General features: G+C 47.9%; 1 protein-coding gene across 1 annotated transcript in view; it reads right to left on the bottom strand.

Moving 5' to 3' along the window:
- Positions 1-23,990, bottom strand: part of SEMA6B (semaphorin 6B) — a 45,373-nt gene extending 21,383 nt beyond the window's left edge. The window contains exons 1-2 of the mRNA XM_072601847.1: positions 23,439-23,990; positions 22,404-22,553 (exon numbers count right to left, since the gene is read on the bottom strand). The gene's annotated coding sequence lies outside the window, so the exon portion shown is untranslated. The remainder of the gene's footprint in view (positions 1-22,403; positions 22,554-23,438) is intronic.
- Between the last annotated feature and the right edge of the window lie 1,406 nt (positions 23,991-25,396).

The raw sequence follows: 25,396 nt of genomic DNA on the forward strand, positions 1-25,396 counted from the left end.
CTGGGCTATGAGCTCAGAGCTGAATTAGCCAAGAAACAGGAGGACTTGGGGGTGGATGTCCTTCTTGTACCTCAAGGTCTGTTCCTGGTACATGGTAAGGGAAGGTCACTTCCTGGGATGCTCACAGCTCCTGACCCTTGACCCCACCAAGTCCTCATGTAATAATGAGCCTCCTAGCTCCTCCCCAGCATTAAATTCCCTATTGGGTATGCATTGGAGGAGATTTGCCATGCTCTCCCTCTCAAGGTTCAGGGGAGGCCCCTACCCCCCCTCACAGACCATCTGCTTTCCTTGCTGAAACCTGAGGCTGATCCGAGGCATCTGATTGCAGCTGCCCGGCGCCCGTTCGGCTCCGGAAACCCAGGCCTCACCACCTGCCAGGCCGGAGACGGGTCTGGGCACCTGGTTGCCAGTGAGGTCTAGACCACTGGGTGGGGGGAGTCAAAGGGAGGATGGAGGAAGGAGGAGAGAGTTGGTATATGTCTCTGTGTATATATAATGTTTGATCATGAAAAGGTGAGTACACACACATATGTGTATGTATGTGTAAGTGTCTTCATATAGAGGACCTGCAATTTGGACTGAGAAGGGCCCTTAGAGATCACCTAATCTAACCTGCTCTGTTTACAGATGAGGAAACTGAGTCTCAGAACCTCACAACCTGGATTCAAACTCAATTCCTTTAATCCCAAATCATGCTTTGGGCACTGGAGACTGTGTATCTGTATCCAAGTATATCTGAGGGCAAAGGGCCCTCTGCCATGGGAGTGGGACTTGAGGAGGGAAAGGCCCAGCCCCAGCTTAGCTGACCTCCCTGCTGCTATGAGCTTGGAGCCCTGATGCATGTCTCCCTTACTCAGGGCCTCAATCCATCCCAGAGCCTGCCCACATCAGCCGGCAGTGGCTCCTGCCAGATATCAATTACCTGCCGCAGTGTTTCCTGGGGACACTAATTAACTATGGGTGCTTGATGAGGCCTCCTGGCTCATCCATTACTCACTGAAGGCTCCCGGCCTTTGTCCAAGTGCTAGGTAGCTTGGCTCCCAAAGGTCCAAATGGGGGTTGGGGTCCCAAGCTAGTCCTAGCTGCTGCACAGATTCACACAGCAGGAAAAGTCCTTAGAATTCATCTACCCTGAAGCCAAACAATCCTACTTACTGTTCCTCACATATATTACCTCATCCCACCTCGGAATCTTTGCATAGACTGTCCCTCATGCTTGGTGCAGTAGTTAGAGTACTGGTCTACCATTAGGAAGACTCCTCTTTGTGAGTTCAAATCTAGCCTCAGACACTTACTAGCTTGTGTGACCCTGGGCAAGTCACTTAACCCTGTTTGCCTCAGTTTCATTATCTAAAATGAACTGGAGAAGGAAATGGCAAACCACTCCAGGATCTTTGTGAAGCAAACCCCAAATGGGGTCATGAAGAGTCAGACATGACTGAACAGCTGCCCCTCTACCTCTTGGAACCTCTAGTTCCATCCAAGGCTCAGCTCAGGTACCTAACTAGAGCTTCCGATACTACTAGGATACTCTCCATGTACAGCAGGACCTTCTCAGCCCACTGTACATTTATTTTGTTTCTATTTGTCTTTGGGCATGTTGGTTTTGCTTCCCTACAGCAGAATTATCAGTGCAAAGACTATTTCAGTTTTGTCTTTGTATCTCCAGTGCCTGGCACAATTGTAGATTAATAAATGCTACGGCTGAATTGAATAGAATCTGGTTCAACCCATTCTGTAGACAGGACAACTCAGGTCTATTAAGGGGAAGAGACTCACCCAAGTTCCCAAAAGTCAGTTAGCCAGCTAAAGGGAATCAGAAACCACTCAGAGCCAGTAGGCTCAGGTTCAATGTCCAGAGCAAGCAAATAGCTACAATGCTACATTTCATTGGGAAACTGTAGCAGAGGAAACCTAAGAAGAAGAGATACTTGCTACAATACACAATTAAGTGCAACATTGTAGCAATAGATCCTCTCCAGCCATGATGGGGCAGCAGTACAAAGCCTGTAAGAAAGCTGACGAGGCCCTACAAGACGAAATGCAGCATCAGAGGGTCAAGGGCCCTCAGAAGACTGAATGTTAGAGCTGGGAGAACCTTAAAACAAAGAGTGTCCCGATCAGAAGGGGCCTGGGAACAGAGAATGGCAGAGATAAGAGGACATAAAGGTCATCTAGTATAGGGGCTCCCAAACTTTAAACCACACTCCCCTGGGGAGATCCCTAGAGATACTACTAGGAGCAGCTCTTAGATGGCAAAGTGGATGAACCACTGAGGAAGACCTGAGTTCAAATCCAGATTCAGACATTTACTAGCTGTGTGTGTGACCCTGGACAAGTCACTTAACCTCTGTCTGCCTCCATTTTCCTTAACTGTAAAATGGGGATAATAATAGCACCTAACTTCCAGAGTTGTGAGGATAAAATGAGATATCTGTAACACTCAACACAGTTTCTGACACATAACAAGTGCTTAATAAATCTTTCCTTCCTCCTCCTCTTTTCCTTCTTTCCTCCAATAAAGACATTCTGGACACCACCAAAAAACAAATAACCAACTTTCAGCAAAGAGTTTCAGCAAAATCCCTATGTGCCCTTAAGCACTAGCAATCTGCTTATGTGTGTGCGTATGTGTTAGTTAAGCAAAGGATATTAACAGCACAACTGTTATTCCAGAGTTTGTGTGTGACATTTTTTTTAGTCCAACATCCTCATTTTACAGATAAGGAAACTGAGGCCCAGAGAATTTAGGTGTCTTGCCCAAGATCACATGAGTAGTGTTAGAGGTGAGGTTTTAATCCCAATCTTCTGACTTCAGAGCTAGAGTGATTTCCTCAGCACTGAATCAGTTAGCTCAAAATAATAAATATACTTTATAAATAATACTTAATAAAGCCAAGGGTCATTGATTTAATCCATTCCCTTCATTTTCCAGATGGGAAACTGAGACCTGGAGAGGGAAAGGGCCTTGTCTAATCTCATCTAACCTGCTAGACAAGGTTAGATGTGATGTTGGAATAGTGCAAAAAGCACTGGACCTGGAGTCAGGAGTCCCACGGTTTGACTTCAGACTGACACTTACTTGCCATAAGATGTTGAAGAAGCACTTGATTTTCCTGGGCCTCAGGAAAAACCAGAGGACTAGATGAGATCCCTTTTAGCTCTGACTATATGGGAACTTATTCACAGGAGCCAGTTCCCAGTTCTTCTGATTCACAATGCAGGCCTCTGAAAGATCCAGCAAACTACTGTCTACGACCCTCTTTTTAGTCAGGCAGAACTTTAGCTAGTATCCCCACATCTACTCATGAAGATTCCTCAGGGAGAGGGGAATGGGGAAGAGAGAGAGGACTTCACAGAGTGCTGATGTGCCCAACCATCCATGAAGAAGCTTGGCCAGTGTAAAGGGTGACTGGGGGGGGGGGGGGGCTGTGGCCTAAATCATGCCACATTTTCACCCTAAGGTTTCAGGCTTGCTATCTTGCCCTGAACTGTTTTTGTTCTCTCTCTCTCTCTCTCTCTCTCTCTCTCTCTCTCTCTCTCTCTCTCTCTCTCTCTCTTCCTCCCTCCCCCCTTCTCTCTCTCCTCTCCCCTACCTCTCTCCTCCCTTCCTCTCTGTCTCCATCTCTCTCCTCCCCTTCTCTGTCTTCATCGATCTCTCTCCTCCCTCCTCTCCCCTCCTCTCCTCTCTCCCTCTTCTCTCTGTCTCCATTTCTCTTTCCCCCCTCTCCCCTCCTCTCTTCTCACCTCTTCTCTCTCTCTCTCTTCTCTCTGTCTCCATCTCTCTCTTCATTCTCTCTCCTCTCCCCTCTCCCCCGTCTCTTCCCCACTTCTCTCTCTGTCTACATCTCTATCTCTATCTGTCTCTCTGTTTCCTCCCCTCCTCTCTGTCTTCATCTCTCTCTCTCCTCCCCCCTCATCTCTTCCCTCCTCCTCTCTCTGTCTCTCTCCCTCTACTCTTTGTCTCCATCTCTCTTCATTCTCTCTCTCCCCTCCCTCCTCTCTATCTCTTTCCCTCTTCTCTCACTCTCTGTCTACATCTCTCTCTCTATCTCCATCTGTCTCTCTCTCTCCTCCCCCTCTTTGGTTTGCCTGTTGACTCCCCAGCTAGCCTGGGAACTGTCCAAGCCCCTGAGATGGGGCAGGGTCTGGGCTTCTCTCTTCTACCATTATTTAGAGATAGCCAATAAGTGATCAAGCTTCTGCCTGGGGAAAGTGGTGTCCTCCTAGCAATTCCTAGGCAGGAAGGGATAAGTGCTAAGGGGGGGAGGGGGCTGAGGGGATTCCACTTCCTACAAGAAACAGGTGGACATGAGCCCTGGGGGGGGGGGGGGGGTAACTTGTCTCAGCTGTTCCTCATTCGGAAGCCTCTGGGAGCAGAGGGAGGAGGCAAGAAAGAGGGGAAAGAGACCTAGCTGTCATAGGCATCACGTCTGGAGGACTGTTGGGCACTCTCTGATTTGAGGGGGCTTGTCTCCTCCCCACTGCAATGCCCATCACGCACAGCTAGCACACATCCCATCCCAGTGTTTGTGTAGGTACATGCATTATGAACACCAACTGTATGCAGACCAAACCAGTAGATATTGAATGAACAGGAATACACAGGACATGGAAACATACCAACAGTATGAACAACAGTCACTTGCATGTAGGCCCACAGGCACATACCATATATACATGTATATACATTCATGGAATACCTAGGTGGCACAGTGAGTAGGGTACAGGTCTGGAGTCAGAAGGACCTGAATTCAAATTCAGTTTCTGATACTTAGAAGTTGTATGACCCTGGACAAGTCACTTAACTCCTGTTTGCCTCAGTTTCTTCATCTGTAAAATAGGGATATATAATACTTCTCAGGATTGTTGTGAGGATCAAATGAGATAATTTTAAAGTGCTTATATTAGATATTATTATTTTTACCAACACCAGGCACACCCATTCAAAGGGCAGCCATCACAAAGGTATCTCTCATATTCACAATGGACACCAATTGTGGATGCAAATACAGAGGTCATGTGATTATAGATTCTGAATTGAAAGAAAGCTAAGAAATGACTGAATCCAATCCTTTCATTTTACAGATGAGGAAACTGAGATTGAGAGGGGGGAGTGACTTATCTAGGGTCCCACAGTTAGTAAGTACCAGAAGCAAGATTCAAACCCAGGTCCTCCTGACTCCAAGCCTAATGCTGTATCCATGTTGCCTCCTTCCACCTGCGCAACAGAGATGTCAGTGATATACACCCTCAACATAAGCCATGCACAACAACCTCACACCGTTACACACATACTGAAGTTACACAAGTTTCTCAAACAAAAGCACGTTCTACAGCCCCTTTTTGCTCTCCCCACAACACACATAGGCACAAATCCTTGTGACCCTCCTCCATACCCACAGATAGAATTCCTTGTCCCTTGCCTTCTTCATAAAGAACCAAACCTTCCCCCTCACCCTAGAGTCCCAGGCCCTTCTTTCCCCCTCCACAGATCTCCTCCCTGCCCCCATGGGGGTAATGGGGTCTGTGAGCTTGGGAACAGGATGTGGGGTCATCGAGGGTCGGCATGCCTAGAGGCAGAGGAATGGCCTTGGTGATGTCCCTGTTTAGCAGTTGACCACCCAGAAAGGCTGGGCCTGGAGCCAGAGGGGCCTTAGCCACTCCCCACTCCACCCCCATAAAGAGGCATCGGGAGATAATGCAAAGAGCCCTGGCAGTCAGAAGGCCTGGCTTCTAGTTCTAGCTCTGGCTTGGCCACTGAGTTGCTGTGTGACTGTGGGAGTGTCTAGTGCTTCAGTTTCCATATCTTGTAAAATGAGAATGCTGGACTAGATGATTCAAGGTCAGGGCTGAAATTCTGTGTTCCACATTCTTGATGACAGATGAGGGCCCCCACCTCCATTCTCCAGCTGAGGGAAAAGGGAAGAACATGAGCTGTTTTGGGGGATCCCAATATTCTCAAGCAGTGCTCTGGGTAACCAGGGTCCCTTACTAAGACTCACCCACCAGGAATGAGTGCATAGCTGGTACGAATTGATCTCAGAATTTCTGCTCCATAGTGGGATCGGATGACCAGGCTCTGCTCACAGCTGCTTCTGCCTAGTCTGGTTTTCAGTCTGTCTAGGAACTTGGCAAAGAGAATTCAGTGTCAATGAGGACTGGTAAATGAGGAAGCTATCCTCAGGATCCAGTTAGGTTGGATTCATTCACTGGAGGCAGAGGGAGAAAAGCAGAGATGACAGAGTGCTGACAACAGCAACAATTAGTCTTAATACAAGGCGATGGAAGGAAGAGTAAAGAACTGTGAATTGGCAAGAGATTTGGGTTATGGTCCTAGGTATGCACAGACTGGATGATCTGCCTCTGCTAATCACTATCCGTGTGACCCTGGACAAGTCACTGAGTTCCAGGCAAGTCCTTTGCCCTCTCTGAGTCTCACTTTTCTATGAAATGAGGACTAGGTGATCTCTGAAGACCTTTACAGCTTTGACATTTTATGGTTATAGTTTCCATCACTGTCTGTGGTTCTGTGACTTCAGGCCTGAATCAACTGCTAGCATGGATGCAAGTCCACTGCTGAGGAGGGTTGAATTTGGAATCATTGGACCTGAGTTCAAATCCTGAATTTGCCAGGCCCTACCAGTAGGACTCTGGGCAAGTCATTTAACTTCCACAGCCTCTGTTTCCCCACTTGTAAAATGAGGGAGTTAGACCCAATAATTTCTAACATTCCTTCCAGTATTTATGATCCTCTGACTTTTCTAGGCCTCAATTTTCCCACCAGTAAAATGGGTATAATAACTCCCATTCTACCTACAGGATTGTTACGACATGGGACAGTGACTTTAAAAGCCCTTTTATCTGCTTATCTATAGATCAGTTTTATAAATATCAGGGATTATGAAGGTATTATTATTATTAGCAATAATTCCAATTTGTACAGTCTTATTTATACGTCCTTCCAAATCATTTTCACGTTCATTATCTCATAAGATCCTCACATCAAGCCAGTAAGGTAGGCATTAATAATCCTTCTGAGAGCCAAAGGGGATGGGTGTCAGTCAGTCAGTGTCAGTGGCCAAACTGGGACTTTCAGAAGAGTGGTCTCCTGACTCCAAGTCCACAGTGCTAGCCTTGAGGATCCCTTGACACAAGGACTCCACGAGGGCACAGTGTCCAGGGGGCCAGGGTGCAGAGGAGAGGAGACAGGCCTGGGGAAACCAGGTTTGGGGCCAAGGCCTAGAGACTAGGGCCTTCTCCTGGAGTCCTGGGGCTCACTATCACCAGCAAGCTCTCTGGCTAATTAATTTTAATTACCGCCTTTCACTGTTTGGAAATTGGGCCCGTCAGGGAGAAACTCCAGCAGCAGCATCGCCTTGTAATTAGGAAAAAGGGAGAGGGAGAGAGAGAGAGGGAGACACTGAGACACTGAGTCCTCGTATCAGTGAATCGTTTAAAGGAAATTAAAGTGTCATTTACACCGAGCATGTAATTAAAGGAGGGGGGGGAAGCAGCCCCAGCTGGGGGACTCCTGGTTCTCTGGGAGTCAGAGGCTGGGGGACTCTGGGCCCAGAAGAATCAGGGGACTAGGGCTAGGGGACAAAGGATGAGTCCCAGGGGAGACAAGAGGAGGTTGAGATTGGGGGAGGAGGCAGGTGGCTTAAGGGGAGCAGGAGGCCAAGGTGGCACTGTCACACTGCAGAAGCCCATGAGCTTGGTAACACAGGAAAAATGAAGGGGCATGTGGTATTTGGTAGAGCAAAGGAAGACTGTTTACAGGACACATTCAGGGGTAATTCTACCTTGGAGGCTGGGCCCCTTGGAGCTGGAAGGGGTGGGGAGGTGAGGGAGAGAGGAACCAGATATTTCAGACAATTCCATTAGTTGCACATCTCCCTGTCTCATCGGGCTCATGGAGTGATCAGAAGGGAACCCTGACCTCACAAACTATTAATTCTACCTGAGTCTCCTCCTCTCCCCCCCTCAGCTGGCTCATAGGCTTGACACGATCGAGTTCAAAGGTTCCCAACCTGGAGTACACATTTCCCCAGAGGTACAAGAAGCTCATCAAGGGGTATAGGAAATATTTGCTGAATGACTATATTATCCTATTTGAAATATCCTGAAAATAATAGTTTGTGAGGAAAAATGTTATGTACTTAATAAAGTTTTCTTGGAAAATTAATCTCTTTAGGTAGCTACATGACTCAATGAAGAGTATACTTGGACTTGGAGTCAGGAAGACTTAGATTCTGATGTTGCCTCATACGCTTGCTTTCTGTGTGACCCTGGGTACTTTAAATCGCTTAACCTTTCTCAGTCCCAGTTTCCTCATCTGTAAAATGGGGATAATAATAGCTTCTACCTCATAGGGTCATTGTGATGGTTAAATTAGGAAGCATATTTTGCAAACCTTAAAGCACTATTGTTTAGCCACATGTGACTCTTTGTGACCCTGTGAACTACTGCATACCGATACTGTCCACGGGGTTTTCTTGGCCAAGATTCTCACGTGGTTTGCCATTTCAGAGGTTAAGTGACTTGCCCTGGGTTACACAGCTAGTGAGTGTCTGAGGTCAGATCTGAACTCAGGTCTTTCTGATTTCAGGCCCAGACCCCTATCTACCAAACCAACTAGATGCCTCAAAACACTGTATACATGATAGCTATTGTTAATTATTTCTTACATGTGTATGCATAACAAACTCTAGAAGGTCTTAACTTGGGGACCTCCTCAGGCCCACAAGGAGTCAATGGATAGATTTCAGTAGGTCTGTGAATGAAGATTGGGGCAGGGCAGATTACATCTTTATTTTCATCAACCTCCAACTGAAATTTAACATTTCCTTTAATTATAAATTTAACAAAAAACAGAAAAAATTCTGAGAAAGAGGTCCATCAAAGACATCTGTGCCATATAAAAGGATGAAGATCTCTAGTCTAGAACAAATTTCCTTTCATATCAAATAGGGGTTATGACAGTAATGAAATAATGAAAGTTAAGGGGTCTGTGACCTAAGGAGGTTGGGGGTCCCTGATCTAATCTAACTACTGCTGGGTCATGGAGATGTGACTCACCTAAGCTCACATGGGTTAGTAACAGCCACATAGAGACCAAGGAATTGTTAAGTCCTCCTAGGGCCTGGTGGTGCTGTGGACAGAATCCTGGGCTTGGAATTAGGAGACCTTGATGAAGTCTTGGCCCACTATTTCCTAGCTATCGGATTTGGACAAATCACTTCCCCCGCTGAGTTCTGGTTTCTCATCCATCAAAAGCAGCTAAGAGTTCCCGCACCATTGACTGACTTTACTATGGCATTTATGGAGTATTTTGCTCACTTTCATATATACTATAAAATGAGAGGGTCATTCATTATTTAAGTTAGTTCACCTCTCTGAGCCTCAGCTTCCTTATCTGTAAAATGGGGATAACAATTATCACATTACTTACAGATTTTATTTCTTCAAGGCACTTGAAAAATTCTAAAGTACTAGAGAATTTTTCACTATTGTAGTTCTTATGATTTTGGGGCTCGGTGAGCAGGGGATAGAGAAGCATGGGGGAAGAGAAAGGGCATCCCTGAGAGCTGGGGGAGTCGAGGAAGGACTTTTTCTTTGCATCTTATTGCCCAGGAGCGTGCTTAGCATTGCTTGATGAATAAATGAATGAATGAACAAATGAATGAGGAAGCAGGGATTGATCCTTCAGCTTCTTACTCCGAGGTAGCGGCTTCCATCCAACCCATTTCCTTGCTACTTCCCATCCAGTGTCCTGAGTTCCATTCCACTTCTTTCTTCCTCCCCACTCTCCCTGGCCGCTAAACTCCTTGGAATTCCTCTGGCCTAGGGGAGGAGCTTTGTGGGGGGCTTCAGGGCCTCTAATCCTCCCACCTTCAGGCCATTCATTGGGACATAAGGATTCAAACTAAAGAAACTGTGACTAAGGTGGGACCTGGTCCCTTTTTAACTCTCAGTACCCTCCTTATTCCTTTCCCTGGCTAAATCATTCACCAACTCAGCAATTCTACCAAAACATCCCCCAAGTATATAATTGGTACCAAGGTGGGGAGAAGGGAGCTGGGAGAGAGACAGGCTGCCAGGACAGTTACCCTTTTAGTGCTAAGAAAAGCCTAATTTGCTGTTACCTTGGGCAATCACTGTCTCTCAGTTTCATCCTTTATAAAACACGGGGGTTTGAAGTAGATTTGGAGCTAGAGGACCGACCAACTACTCACTACCTATACTCTGTAGGCAAGTAACTTCTGAGCTTTTCTGTAAAATGAGGTTAGACTAGTTAACCTCTAATATCCCTTCCAAGTTTAAAATCTGTAATCATACATGTCTAGAATATGCTTTCCAGCTCTGACATTCTGTGTTCTGAGATTCCTTTCCCTGACAGTCTATGTTCTTTGGCCATGATTCTAAGCCAGCCTGAGTAAGGAAGGGTTGCAGAGGGGGCTAAAGGGGGAACAATGGGAAACTCAGTGTGCGTCATCGTCATCAGGAAGGGGAGCATTAAGGGGCCTGGCTCAGCGCTGGGAACAGAAGGCAATCCAGTCCAAGGATAAGAACAAAACAAAGGCAGAGAAAGAGTCCCAGGGGGGAAAGCTCCGGGGTCAGAGCGGACCACAAGACCCCAGTGAGTCAGTGGTCTGGAATGTCCCAAGGAGGGGCTAATAGAAGGGAGGGGAGGATAGAGCAGGACAATAACTGAGGAAGAACAACAGTTAAAGGAATCAAGGTAGACTTTATTTTAGTCAAACTAGAGCTTCTTCATTTTCCACTCAGCAGTAAAAGATTCCTGGATTCAGAGCCCAACAGGAATTTGGGTTCTGCTACTAACTAGCTGGGAGACTTTCAAAGAAACACAGAATTTTAGAGTTGGATGGGACCTCAGTGGCCATCCAGTGCCAGGCCACAGATGTAAAGCTGGAAGGGATGTTCAAGGTTTAAGACCCTCATTTTACAGGTGAGGAAACTGAGGCCCCTGAAAGTTAGTGACTTCAAGGTCATGAAAGTAGCAAGTACCCAGAGTGGGATTTGAACTCAGGTCTCCTGCCTTCACAGCTACTGCACCATGGTTCAACTTCCTCTCTGTAGAGGGCAGAACTGGACTAGATGACCTCTAAGGGCCTGACATAATGATTAATATTTATATAGCTCTTTGGAGGTTTGCAAAACAATTTACACATTTTATCTTACATAATCCTCACAACAACACTATAAAGTAGGTGAGATGCACACACACACATGCCATTCTGAGGAAACTAAGGCTGACACAGGTTAAGTGACTTGCTCAGGGTCACGTGGTACATGTCAGGATTTGAATTCAGGTCTTTCTGATTCTAAAGCTAGCACTCTTTACACAAGGAACCTCTTGGCTCTGACAGTTTCTGTCAGAAGGTCCCTCTCATCTCTGTACTATATCCAGATGGATATATCTCCCATCACTAAGAGTCTCTGTTCTTAGGTACCTCCCAGATCTGACTTCCTGTGATTCTGGAGTGCCAGGTGGATCACCCCATGGTCCCGGGGCTGCGAGGTCTCTGCCCACACAGAAGTCATCCTTTTGCCAAGAGGTACTCCAGTCCTGAAGGTTGAGGACATCTGAGTGATGCAGTGTGGTCCTGCTCTGATTTCAGAGATAAAGCCTAGTCCATGGCCTAGACTTTTCTGCATACATCAGGAGGAAGCTTCCTCTTTGCAAAATGCTTTCAAGAGGCTCTGCACCTGCATTCAGTTTTCCCAGTAGACCTCTGGGCAAGGGCCATGACTACTTCCAGGCCAATCCTTCTAGCTGAAACTTTCATCTCAGACAAGATGGAAGTTTCCCAGAGAAAAGAAGGTCAATAGTATATTCCTGGTGCACCCAAGGTCTCAAAACCCTAAGGGTCTGAAAATTCCTCCTATTGTCTACTCTGAGACTAACTGGCTATAACCACAGACCAGTTTCTTTCTGCTTTCACCTAGGATGAAGGCCTGGATCTCTATGGGTAACATCCTGGTTTTGCCTCCCATCAGCCTTCCTGGTAAATCAGGAGAAAACCTCTGTCCAGCCACTGATCCAAGGAGCCACTGCCATTCCTCTGGCAGTACTTTAATGCTCCCCTCACCATCCTGGAAGGCAGGTATTGTTATCCCCACTTTACAAAGACTAAGGGGCCAGACAGGAGTGACTTACCCAAGACCACAGGGCTGGTTAGTAGCAGAGGCAAACCTGAATGGTCATCACTTGCTACCACATCCAGCATCCATTTCTCTAAACCACATTGTCTCTGTCAGTTACATATTCTAAGCCTTACTGTATTTCTCCTTTCTCTCAGGAAAAAAAAATCCAAATCAACAACCCAGAATCCCACCCTGAAATCCCACCCTAGGGACAGGACTTCTAGCAATGAAGAGGAGAGGAGGGGAAAGCAGTTTGAGCAAGGGTGAATAGCCCCCTGGCTCTGCTTCCTGTCTGCTCTTTGTTGCCTCCCTGTCCCCCAGGGAATTACTAAATGGGCTGAAGCCATTGATCTTTGCTACATGGGGACCATCTATGAAGAAGCCTCAGGGAATGCTAACATTATTACTAGCTGCCAGCTCTCCAGTACTTGAAAGTACATCGTATACCTTACTTATAAACCCCTGGGTCAGACAAGAGGTGTAGGGATTTTTATTGTTGTTCAGTTGTTTCAGACTGTTTGGGACCCCATTTGGGGTTTTCTTGGCAAAGATACTGGAGTGGTTTGCCATTTCCTTCTCCAGTTCATTTTACAGATGAGGAAACTGAGGCAAACAGGGTTAAGTGACTTACTCAGGGTCATATAGATAGTAAGTATCTGAAGCTGGATTTGAACCCAGGTCTCTCTGAATCCAGATCTGGCACTCTATCCCTTGCAACCACCTAGCTGTCCAGTGTAGGGATTATCCATACCCTTTTGTCAAGGTAGAAACTATAACTTCAAGGTGAGGGAGAGCCGTGGTGGAGGCCTCATTGCTAACAGGAGGCATCGCTAGGACTTAAACCCAAATCATCAGCCATACACGCCACACTGCTCACTTGTGAGAAGGCTGGAGAAATGGGGAGATACTGCAGTAGGCTCCATACACTTGGTCCCTCATGCTGCCCTTACCCCTCTCCTGCCCCTACCTGCAGAGGTGGGCTTGAGAATTAGCTATCATCAATACAGTTATTTCCTCACCTGCTTTCACAAGGCTGGTGCAAAGCAAAGAGATGTTTTTCTTGGGAAATCCACTCATGTACATATCCAGGACTACATCTCCCATCATGCCTTGGGCTTTGATACTGGTTCAGAGAAAGGTACCCAGTCAGGGGGGCACTGCTGTGTGTGTGTGTGTGTGTGTGTGTGTGTGTGTGTGTGTGTGTGTGTGTGTGTGTGTGTGTGTGCAAGGGGGCAATGCCAAAGGCCTGGGTGAAGAGAGAGAAAGGGAGAGGGTAGCATCAGATCCCTGATCCTAGACTAGTCACCAAAAGAAGGATTTTTAATAACCCGAGGCTCATGGCCCCCCAAATCACCTCAACACTTTCTAATTTACGGGCACTTTATCTGGATGTCCCTTGTGGAGGGATGATGAATGGGTCTGATAATCTGAAAGAATTATGTTCCTCAGGCAAGTGGCCCCAGCACTAACATTACTTGCTGCTTCCACGGCCAGGCCCAGCTGTTCTACAGAACAGGGGGCTAGCTTGTGGGGGAACCTCTCACACGATCAGACTCAGGAACTGCTTCTCATGACACCAGAGTCTCCTCGAGGGCAAGGACTGTCTGAGTTCATAAAATTCATAGCATCTCAGTGTCGGAAGGGACCTCAGTCATCAAATCATCTATCATAGGAATCCTCTCTCTATGAGTGGTCAGTCATCCAGCTTCCACATGGAAATCTCCAGGGATGAACTTCCCCCTCCCACAGCAATCTGTTCCACTCCAGGACAGCTCTAATTGGTACAAAATTGCCAGGTTCCCCCCCTCCACCCCCACCCCCCAGACACTGAGCAGAGACTCACTCTACAAATTCCATTTTGTTCCTTGTTCTGCCCTTTGGGGCCAAGCAGAACAAGGCCAATTCCTTCCCCCCACAACAGTCCTTCACATTTGAAGACAGCTCTCATGGTTTCCCTAAATCTCTTCTTTACATTCCCAGTTTCTGACATTCTAGTTGACTTCCTCTTGAACTTTTCCTGCTTCTCAGTGTTACCCAGAATGAACACAGAAATCCAAATATAAGCCAACCGAAGGAGAAGACAGTAGAGTGTTTATCTGCCTTGTTCTGGAAGCTATCTAAAATTGCTTATCTCAGGGTCCAGAACAGCATTCTGCATACAGTAAGTGCTTAATATTAGTTCCCAGGATCATAAACTTTGAAGTCACTTTAGAGACCATTAGGTCCTCTCTGTCCCCCCCCCTCCCATTTTACAGATGCCAAGAGAAATTAAGTGACTGATCAAGGTCACACAGGCAAAGGCAGCAGAACCCCAGGTAGATTTTGAACTCTGATTTCTGGCTCTAGAGTGACTGCTCTTTCCACTATGCTATTTCGCTTCTCTAATGGGAATTGAATCAAATTGGATTTTCTCCAATGGGCTCATCCTCAGGGCCTAGGCAGCCTTGGACACAGCCCAGTATTGGACACCCATCTGGGGTTACTTCACCGTAGTCTCACCAGAAGGCAGGGGATTAGATGGCATTGGTGCCTCCAGGGCCTTTTCCATTCCAAAGACAAGTCTGTCAATTCCTAACTCTGGCCTCTGATGGATCAATTGGAAAATTAGTAAAATGTCTCCTGAGCAGCGGGCAAGGCACTCTGTGTGTATGTGTATATGTGTGTGTGTGTGTGTGTGTGTGTGTGTGTGTGTGTGTGTGTGTGTGTGAGAGAGAGAGAGAGAGAGAGAGAGAGAGAGAGAGAGAGAGAGAGAGAGAGAGAGAGAGAGAGAGAGAGAGAGAGAGAAGTGGGTGCGAGGCAGGGAGGGAGAGAGAGATCTTAGAATCACAGACTTGCAGAATCTCAGAGCTGGAATGAACCCTAGCCCACCTATCCCATCTATCTCAGAGGATACAAAATACCCTCTAAGACCTTCCTGACAGGAGTCACTCAGCCAGCCTCTGCTTGGACCCTTCTACTGATGGGTAACAGGTCTTTATGTGACAGCCTGTTCTACAATGGGATAGCTCAGACTGTTAAGATGGTAAAACCTTCCTCTCTATTTCAGTGGTCCTAGTCCTTCTGGGGCCACAGAATTAGAGAGTTAGGATGACCTTCAGAGGGGGACCAAGTCCAAATTGTACCCAAGTAGAAATCCCCTATACAACATCTCCAGCAAATGGTGATGAGCCTCTGCTTAAAACTTGCAGTCTTTAAGTTCAGTTGCAGACAGAACAGCTCAACCTCCCAAGGCAGCTTATTCCACTTTGGGACAGTCCCAATTGTTAGAATGTTTTTCTCTACATGAAGGCACAATCAGCTTCTCAAAAGTTTCAATTACTTCAGGCTCTTCCCCCTTCTCCCAAGAAGAGCCATTCTAAGCCCTATTCCCCATCCCAGCCTCTCTGATATTTGAGGACAGCTCCCATGTACCTTATAAGCCTTCTTTTCTCCAGGCTAAATATCCTCAACTCATTTCAAGCAATTCTTGTATTCTTGTCTTCTCCACCTATCCTAATTGCCTTTCTCTGGTCCCCACTCTTTGCTAATGTCCTCCTTGCGTGGCCAATGTGGAAATTAAGATAGTCAATGTGGGGAGTAAAATGGGCAATGTGGGAAATAAGATGGCCAAGACTGGAATTTATTTTGCCTGATTATACATACTTGTTACAAGAGTTTTGTTTTTCTTGTTTATTTCTCAGTGGGGAAGAGGAGAAGACAGATGCTTGTTAAATGAAAAAAAAAAGTTCATTTAAAAAAATGTCCTTTCTGAAATTTAGCTCTCAGACCTAAACATGATGCTACAGATGTGGTCTGACCAAGGCAGAGTACAATAAGCCTCTATTACCTTCCTTGTTCTGAACACTCTTATTAATGCAGCCCAAGATACATTTAGCTTTGATGGGCTGCCTTGTTTCACTGGTGAATCATATAGAGCTTTCTATCTACTAAAAGCCTCAGATCCTTCTCACAAAACTATTTAACAGTCTAACCACACCTTCTCATCCTTGTACTTGGGGTTACAAAATAAAATGCCCAAGAGTGGGGCTATACATCTATCCCAATCATATTTCATGTGTTGTATTTGGTCCAGCGTTCCAGCAAGCCAAGATATTTTTGACTCCTATTTTGCCACCCAACATGTTTCTTGGCTATTTCTTCCAGAGTGCTGCTCTCCACAAGTCTTCATATGCATGGCACGGATACCTCCAACCAAATCACTGATAAAAATGCTGAACAGCACAAGACCAAGGGTAGAGAAATATCTGGGGCATTTCACTAGAGACATGTCTCAAGTGGACTCTGAAACATGCTATCATCCTACCAGTTCTGAATCTCCTTCACTGTGTATGTCATCATCCAAACCAGTGAGCTCCAAACAGTTTTTGACAGTGTACCCCTATTGGTAAAATACTTTTGAGCACCCCAACTACCCATGCATATCTATTTCTATAAATCATATCTGCACACACATATACTATACGTATATACACACATACATACATACATGGTAACTCACTGACCTAACCAAAACAAAAAATGTGGAGGAGCGAGGCTTTTTACCAGTCACTGTCCCAGAGTGGAGAGGCTTCATTTTGAAGGTGTCCTCCTGAAGTCAGAAAGTGATCTTGGTGGGAGAAGAAAGGTGAGTAGGACATAGATGGCTGTAGGTACCAGGTAGCAGGGCAGTTATAATTGCCCTGAGGGATTGATGGCTAGAGGAGGAAGAGACTAACAGGGGTGGGGAAACTGTGACCTAGAGGCCATATGTGACCCTCTATGTCCTAAGTGCAGTCCTTTGACAGAATCCAAACTTCCAAAGGGCCATCCTTGAGGACCTAGAGGCCCCCGTGTGGCTTCAAGGCCACAGATTTCCCACCCTTGGACTAGGAGTTTGCACAGCATAGGGAGGAGATGAGGGAATCTCATGATTAGCTATTTCAGGACAACTTTCTGCCCTCTGATTGATTAATCACATATTTCTTGGGGTCATGCCCTGGTCTTCCACTTTGGAGACCATTGTTCTACACTAGCTTTCTGTGACTTCCTTGGAGCCACAGAATCTCAAAGACAGAAGGGACCCCAGAGTGCATGTAGTCCCAGTGTCTACATACAATTTTCTTAATCTGGGGTTCATGAATTAATTTTTTTAAAAATATTTTAATACTGGGATTTCAATATAGTTGATTTCTTTTATGATCCTATATATTTTAAACATTGAAAAACATCGCTCTGAGAAAAGGGTCCATTGGCTTCACCATATGGCCAAAGGGCTCCTTGTCACAAACAAAGGTTAAGGACTGCTCTACAGCATTTCTAAAGATTTCACCTGCATGGGGAATTCAGTCTCCTCAGGGCAACAGATTCCACTTTTGGACAGCTCTCACTCTTAGAAAGTTTTGTGCTTCTTTCTTTCCCTGCAATGGAAATCTACCCATTGCTCATAGTTCTGTCCTACAGGGTTAAAACAGTACAATTCTCTTCCACGTGATAGCTCTCACGTCCCTCCCTGAGTTTTTGTTTCTCTAGGCTAAACATTCTCAGTTCCATAAAGGAATCTATGATCCAGTTCTAGAGACAGGATTAAAAAGACATACAATATAAGACTGTGTTTATGAAATGGCAGGAAAATGCCTTAGGTTGAAAGAACCTCAGGAAAATGGAGATCACTGTTGGCTAGGGTGGTCAGAGAAAGCTTTCCAGAGGAGGCAGAAGGCCAGTGAGACTTTGAAGGATGACTAAGATTGAGGGCGGTGCTTTGAGAGGAGGCAGAAGGATGCTCCCAGGTGTGTGCAGGGAGTGGTAGGCGGGATTTTGAAGAACTTAATGTGGTAACAGACAGAGGGCAATGGACAAAGGTGTGAACCAATCTCTCTGATGATCAATGCAATGACCCAGCAGTGATTCTACCCCCTCATACACAAAGCCGATGGACTCAGAATTAAGAAGGAAACCTACATTTTGGGGCATGGCCAATGGGGAAATTTGTTTTGCTTGATTGCAGTCATTAGGAGAGTTTTCTTGCTCAACTGAGGCAGTTGCAGGTAGCCAGTGAACAGAACACTGGGCCTGCCTGGAGTCAGAAAGACTCATCTTTCCTGAGTTCAAATCTGGCCTTAGACACTTTACTAGCTGTGTGACCCTGGGCAAGTCTGTTTGCTTTATTTCCTAAATGGCAAAATAGAGATAATAATAGTACCTACCTGGTAGGGGTGGCTCAAATGAAATAATAGCACTTAGCATAGTGCCTGGCACATAGTCGGTGCTATAGAAATGCTTGTTCTATTTCATTTCAATTGGGGAATAGGTGGAAGAAAAAATAAATGCTTAACTGAACAAAATTTATACATATGCATACATACATGTATATGTATACATGTTTATATATATACATGCGAGTGTACACATACACACACACACACACACACACACACACACACACACACACACACACACACACACACACACACACACACACCTCCACAGATGTTTGTTTAGAAGACCCAGGAGTGTGACTAGAAGACCCTGGGGCTCGGTCCCCTTAAGACCTCAAGCAAATCCCAAATCTTGGCCTCAGTTTTCTCTTCAGTAAAGTGGGGATAGTGCCATCTACCCTGTCAATTTCAGGAATCAGTTTAGCTAAGCCTCAAAGGCAGTAAGCATGCAAAGCGCTTTGTAAGTGTCAGAGAATCCTTACTACTTGTTAGAGAAGCACCCCTGACAGTCTGGGGAAGACCCCCTTTCTCAGAATATTGCTGTTAAATGAAGGACTACAGTAAGGAAACTGATTATTACCAAGATACATTTTTCAAAATATTAAAAAGCAAATTCATAGGCCCCAGGTTAAAAGAAACCTGGATCAATGGAGGTAGGCAGGGAGGGAAAGTTGGCTTTAGGGACCCAAGGAGTATCTTTTGTTATCACTACATATGAACTGAAAAGTATTTTTGCTTGGGCAAAAAATTGTAGCACCTGCTTCTTCAGCAAATGGGGAAGGGGGAATGGCAGCCCAGGGTACAATGTAAAACTCTCTTAAAAGCGTGGAATACAACATGCATTTATAAAGTGCCTAGGGTGTATAGAGCTCTAGATGCTGACAGAGATAAGTTTCGATCACAGGATCAAGTCCTGGAAAGGTCTGCAGCATTTTTCATTCCATCACCTTAAAGAAAAGAAGAACGAGGTATAGGCCTATGTGGCATTCGTAAGACTCGAACCTAGGTCCTCTGACTTGAGAGTGAGCACTCTTTACCTGTTACTATTCCCTATTCTCATGGAGCTTACCACCTGGCGGGCAATAAAGAACTTAGAATTTTAGCAAAGTGCTACTGGAGGTCTGAGGGGAAGAGTTATTTGTTAGTTTTTAGGTAGAATGGGGTTTAGGCCAAATACAGGGAAGCAATATTTCCCAAAATAGGAAAGAAACTCACTAGGAAAGGAGGTGATTGGTGGGTGGGAGGGGGAGAAGAACAGGAAGAAAAACATGCCAGGCTTGGGTGAAAAAGGCAGTTTCAGTCTAGTGGAAAGAGCTCTGGACTTGTAATCAACACACTAGAACCCTAATCCTGGTTCTGCTGCTCACCTGGGCTTGTGGGAGAGGTATTCACCCTCTTGGTGCCTCAGTTTTCCTCTTCTGTAAAATGGTAATAATAATCTGAGCACTGCTGGGATTTTTTTTTAAAGCACTTTGTAAACTTTCAAGTAACTATGTAAATGTGAGTTGTTATTATTATTCATGAGGGGCCAGACTCCACCTCCAAGGCTGCTATGTGACTTGTGGTGGCGTCATTTTTATGTCTGGAGGTAGTTCCCTCCCCCTCTCTTGGACAGACAAGTCCCATCTTTGGGATGATAACAAATGGGTCACATTACCCGTCTAACTAAGTAAGGCCTTTGTTCATTTTGTTGCAAGTCTTTTGCAAGCAGCTTTTCACATAATCTCACAGACCTGTTTCTCCCCCTCCACCTTCCCCCCTCTTCTGGGCAAGGATTATTAGCCCATCTGAAAGATGAGGAGTCTAAAGGTTCAGAGAGGGAATAAATTTGCCCAAGGTCACACAGCTAGAGAGAGGCAAAACTGGGATAAGAAGCCAGGTGTTCTGTTTACAAATCTAAAGCTTTACCACTATACTCTGTTGCCTCTGTTTCCAAGAGACATGTTTCTGGGCCAGACAGACAGAGACAGATGTCCAACACCAAAGCAACCCGGGGAGAGAAAAGCTGACAGGGACCTTGAGCTCCAGGCCTGGGTAGCCCCACCCTTGCCTAGATCCTGGCTTATGGCCTTGATGAGTGACCTTGACCCCCTGGCATGTGCAGCAAACTCCCCCCTCCCCATGGAAGAGAGGGGAGGGGAAGAGGGCTGCAGCCAGCCTGAGGCTCCTGTTGTTGGTGTTGTCCTTGGCCCAGGCTCTGCTTTTCCTTAGCACCATGAATTGTGCCATTGGCTGCCTCATCCCTCCCTCCACAGCCGCACAGCTGCAGGATTTGGCTGAGGTGACCCACCTTAGGGGAGGGGGTGTGGGGATCCCTGTTTGCCCTGCCCTTCCCCCTAACCGACCAGTAGCCAAACCGCAACAACGGACAGAGGAGGGCAAATACAGCTAAATGGGGTCTTCCTTTTCCCAATCCACCAAAGGAAAAAGTCCACATTGCTTATGAAATGAGAGGATTATATATACTAGGAAGTCTCTAAGGTCCCTTCAAGCTCTGACATTCCACGGTTCCTTTCAGCCTAAACATTCTGTATTCTATGTTCTAAGGTCCCTTCCAGGCCTGACATTCGATATGTCATGATATCATGCCAGGCTCCTCCTCCCAAGGCTCCCAGGACAAGCTTTCAAGAAGGTATCCAGAGGACCCTCAAGCTCCTAGCCTTTAAACTATTCCCAGAAGGGGCACAGATAGGGCAGAAAGGGCTGCCCTGTTCTTACAGCCCAAATAATCAGGTTCTGCCCCCAGGCTTCTTCTAGCTACCTTCCTGAGTCTGGCTGGCAGCAGCAGTACCCCCAACCCCCTTTTTTTGCTCCAACCTACTCCTTTTCTCGGATCACTACAGTGGGGAATTGGATTGAGAGTTGGAATCAGACCCTGACTATCACATTCCTCTCCCTTCCCTCCCCTCCCTCAACATAACAGAAGAAGGGAAAATAAAGAGCAAACCTCATATATATAAATTTGCCCTCTTCTCCTAACATACCAGATACTAGCCCAATAGACACTTGAAGAAGATAGCCAAACCAACTATCCAATTCACACAAGTATTAAGTGCCTACTCTGTGCAGAGTATATTTATCCATATAAACAGCAAACCTTTCCTCTGGGACAAAAAGCCAGGGGTTTAGACCTCGACGATCTGAACTCCTGTCTATGGATCCCAGTTTCCTCTGTCCCTGACCTCAGTTACACACATAGGTAGTGGTGGAGAATTAGGGAGAAAGTTAGGGACTAGTTTCTGCTGAAAGATCCAGTTTGAAGGGCCACATCCCAAATCTGCCTATCCTCCAGGCACCCAGACCCATAGATCTGACACAAGACAGTCCAGTCATAATCAAAGGATTAGCAAATGTTTACTGGTGTGCTTATGGTGTGAAAGGTGATGAGGAGGGGGGACATTCAAAGATGAAATAGACCAATCACTATGCTATGGGCAGAAGAATCCCCCACCTCATTACCCCAAACCCTTCCTTCATTCAGCCCAAGTCCTGGCAGCAGCGACTAAATCCCAGAGACTCCAGACCACTCAGCCTCAATGGAAATTCCAAGAAATTCACTAGCTCCCTGGGGTCCTCGACCCTCAACAAAGGTAAATAAACTGCAGTGCCCTCCAGTTTTCTTTAGTCCCTCAACACTGGAAAAGACAAGAAAGGATCGGGAATGACCTCCCCTTTTTCTCAGTCCTGGTTGATGTCCAGGAAACCCGATCAGAGGCACAGGACTGTAACGGAGCAAACATCAGAAGACCAGGGTTCGAGTCTCAACTCTACTAAACAACTACATGACCCAGGACAAATCATATGCCCCCATCTATACTTCAGTTTTGTTTCTCCTGCTTGATGCACCCCCACCCCCACTTTAGAGTACAATAAATAGATGCTTTCTACAATTCCTTTCCTAGCTCTGGGACTGTTTAAGCCTATAAGACTCGAGGACAACCCACCTCCCCAAGCCCAAAGTGGTCTTCCTCCCCATCCCAGTCTCACGAGCGTCCACCTGGGCCATCCTCCCATTACCTCCCACCCCGGTCATACCGGGTCTGGGGGCTCCGAGGAACTGGGACTGGGGCACCGCTGGGTCGTGTGTCCCGCCCCGAGAGGTGCTGGACCCCTCCGCAGCGCCACCTCTTGGGGGCCCGGAGCAGGTAGCTCTGCTACCCAAGCGAGCGAGGGTCGAGTCCGGTCCTGGGGGGTGTCGAGAGGCCAAGTGAGCACCGGAGGCGCTCGGCCCCTCTAACTCCGAGGGGGCGGGCTCCAAGGCCCGCCCACTGACTCCCCCACGCAAACATGGGGGCGGTGGCTCTCCCCACTCCCTCCTTCCTAACCGATGCCCCGCTCCTCCCCCCACGGGCCACCCCGAGTTCGTAGCAGGAGACAACTAAGTTGTCCCAACCCCTCCACCTCCCACGTGCAGCCGCCCCCCCAACCTCACGTGACGGAGCCCCCCGGGCTCCAGGGACCAATCAGAGCCTGGAGGCTGCAGCGCCCTCGAGTCGGGGGTGGGGTGGGGGGTGGAAATGCTTTATTCCCCCCAAAAAACATTCCCCCACCATCAGGAGATAGATTCTTCCTTTGTCCCTTTGTCTCTCAGCCTGGGGGCGCCATGGGGGGCTACAAGTCAGGCCTGGACACCTTGAGCCCAGAGCCGAGGGAGTCAGAAGGAGGGGGCGATCAGGAGAAGGGAAAGGGAGACTGGGGGTGGGGGGATGAGAAGGGTGGAGAGGTGGATAGTCGCTCCCCACCCAATTCAGTGCCAGCCTTGGCTGCGCCGCTTGGAGATCTGTGATCCTTCTATTGCACGCCACCTGCCTCTGCGGCTCCGGGGGCTGCCAGCCTCCTCTGAGTACCCGGGGACTCTACCCGTTTCCCCATCCCCCCAGTTCACCCCAATCTCTTTCGCTGCTACAGCTCCAACCACCGGGAGTGGGGGGCGGGGGCTGGACGTCGGGGGCGGGGGCCTAGATTTGCAGAAGCCCGTCCCCACCCCCCCCCACAGCCCCTCCTCCGCTATAGCGCCTGGCACTCCCGGCCCCCGCCCCGCGCTTCCCGGGTCCCGTGCGGGGCGCTTACCTCGGCTGCCCGCGGTCCCCGGAGAGCGGCTGCGCGCGGCTCCCCGCGCCGTGCCCTGCGCTGCGCTCGGCGCGCACCTGTCCCTGCCCGCGCTGTGGCGGCGGCTCAGCCGGGCATCCTGCGGGGGGGGAAGGGGAGGGGGAAGAGGGGGGGAAGAGAGGATTCGGGGGTCGGCTCCCCCCTCCCCCCCGCACAGCCGCCGCCGCAGCAGCTGTGCGCGCCCAGGCAGCGGCACCTTGTTGGGTGCGCGGGCCGGCCAGGCTAGCTCCGAGCGGCAGCTGCAGCGGGGCTGGGGCTGCGGGGAGGGGGGGGGGGGGGTCTGTCGGGTTCTGTCCCCTCCCCTTCAGCCCCCTCAAGCCCCTTCAGGCCCTGGGCGCTCCCTGAGGGCCCCGACTCGGGCAGCTCCAGGGCTGGGTGCGCGCACCTCCCGCATCTCTTGCACCCGCCGCGGCCGCGGCTGGAGCTCAGGCTCTCCCTCTCTTCCCCTCCTTTTCCCTCCCCAGCCCGGCCCCGGCCTCAGCCTCAGCTTCAGCCTCTGCCTCTGCCTCAGCCTCAGCCTCAGCCTCAGTCCCTGGCGCCACGAAAAACCCGGCCCGGATCCTGTCCCCGGATCAGCCCGCCCCATGGAAAGGGGGGGCACGGCGTGGGGGCCACCCCCCTTTTCCCACGCACCGCAGCTTCCGGAGTGACGGTCCCTTTCAGGTCTCTAAGAGAATGAATCTGTCCACCCCCACCCTCATTTGGGCAGAACACAGGGTAGGCGGAGGGTGTTGGTCCTCCTGGGACAGTGAACCCAGGAATCCTGGTTTCCAGGGCCTCAGAAAGGATACTGGAAGCCCCACTCAAACCAGAAGCCCTATCAGAGAAGGAATGCGCTTTTGGACAAGCGCTGGATATAAATGGGTCAACCTGTGTACTCCCCCCCAAGGGAAAGATGGGGAGAGGGAGGAGGGATACAGAGACAGAGAAAGAGATGGCTGTCGGCTCAGATACAGCCCAGAGAGACTGTAATTGGGGTTGGGGCAGATCAGACTTGCGAATTTCAGCAGCCACCTTGGGCTGCATCCTCAGCTTCCCAGCCTTATGTAAAACATGGTATGAGTGTGTGTGTGTGTGTGTGTGTACATATACATTATATATACCATCTGCTTTGGTAGATGGGCACAAGTACACAATGCATAAACATGCCAGTTTACTTGTATGTATATTACATGTACAAGTGGGCATGTATGTTACATGCATTGTGGGTATATATGTGTACTTGTGAGTATGCATCTGGCATAGATGCTGGGGTATGCAGACTGGGTATTGTTGTACAGGGTCACCCATGCATTGTGCTTGTGTGTGTGTACCCATGCATGGGTATATTCATCCATATACACACATGCACAATACATGAAAATGCATCTTCTCCAGGAACAACCCTAGCCTTAATGACCTGTTATTATTAATAAGTATCTGATTTAGATTCAACTGAACTTCCTGTGCTGGGGAGCAGAAGAACTCTTTCCATTCCCCTCCTCCTAGCTTTGATTTAGTCTCTAGTAAACCCTGAAGCAGGATCTGGCCCATTTAGGCCTCCCTAGTCCTATACTCCCACCCCGAGTTGCCCTGAGAGACCTTTGGGCCTGGGTAGACCATTAGAGTATTCCCTGCCAGCCAGTGATAGACAGAGCCATTCTGTATAAATAAGACCCTCCTTCCCATTCTTGAAATCTAGAGATGACAGCCAGGGCCAGTGGGCTTATACAGACCCATTGTATATGGATGGATTGTTCTTTAAGGAGGAGGCCCAAAGGGCTGACTCTCTGGTCACAGAGCTTAGGAGGCCATTTGCAGCTGCTCCCTCAGAGGCTTCTGGGCCTTTGCTTGAAGGCAGAGGAGGTCAGCGAAAGGAGAGAATGACAGATATATCCCCAGCAAGCCCAGTGGGAGAAGGGGCCAAGAGTGGGGGTGGG

Source organism: Notamacropus eugenii, chromosome 4 (assembly GCF_028372415.1).
Source record: "Notamacropus eugenii isolate mMacEug1 chromosome 4, mMacEug1.pri_v2, whole genome shotgun sequence".
Taxonomy (NCBI): domain Eukaryota; kingdom Metazoa; phylum Chordata; class Mammalia; order Diprotodontia; family Macropodidae; genus Notamacropus; species Notamacropus eugenii.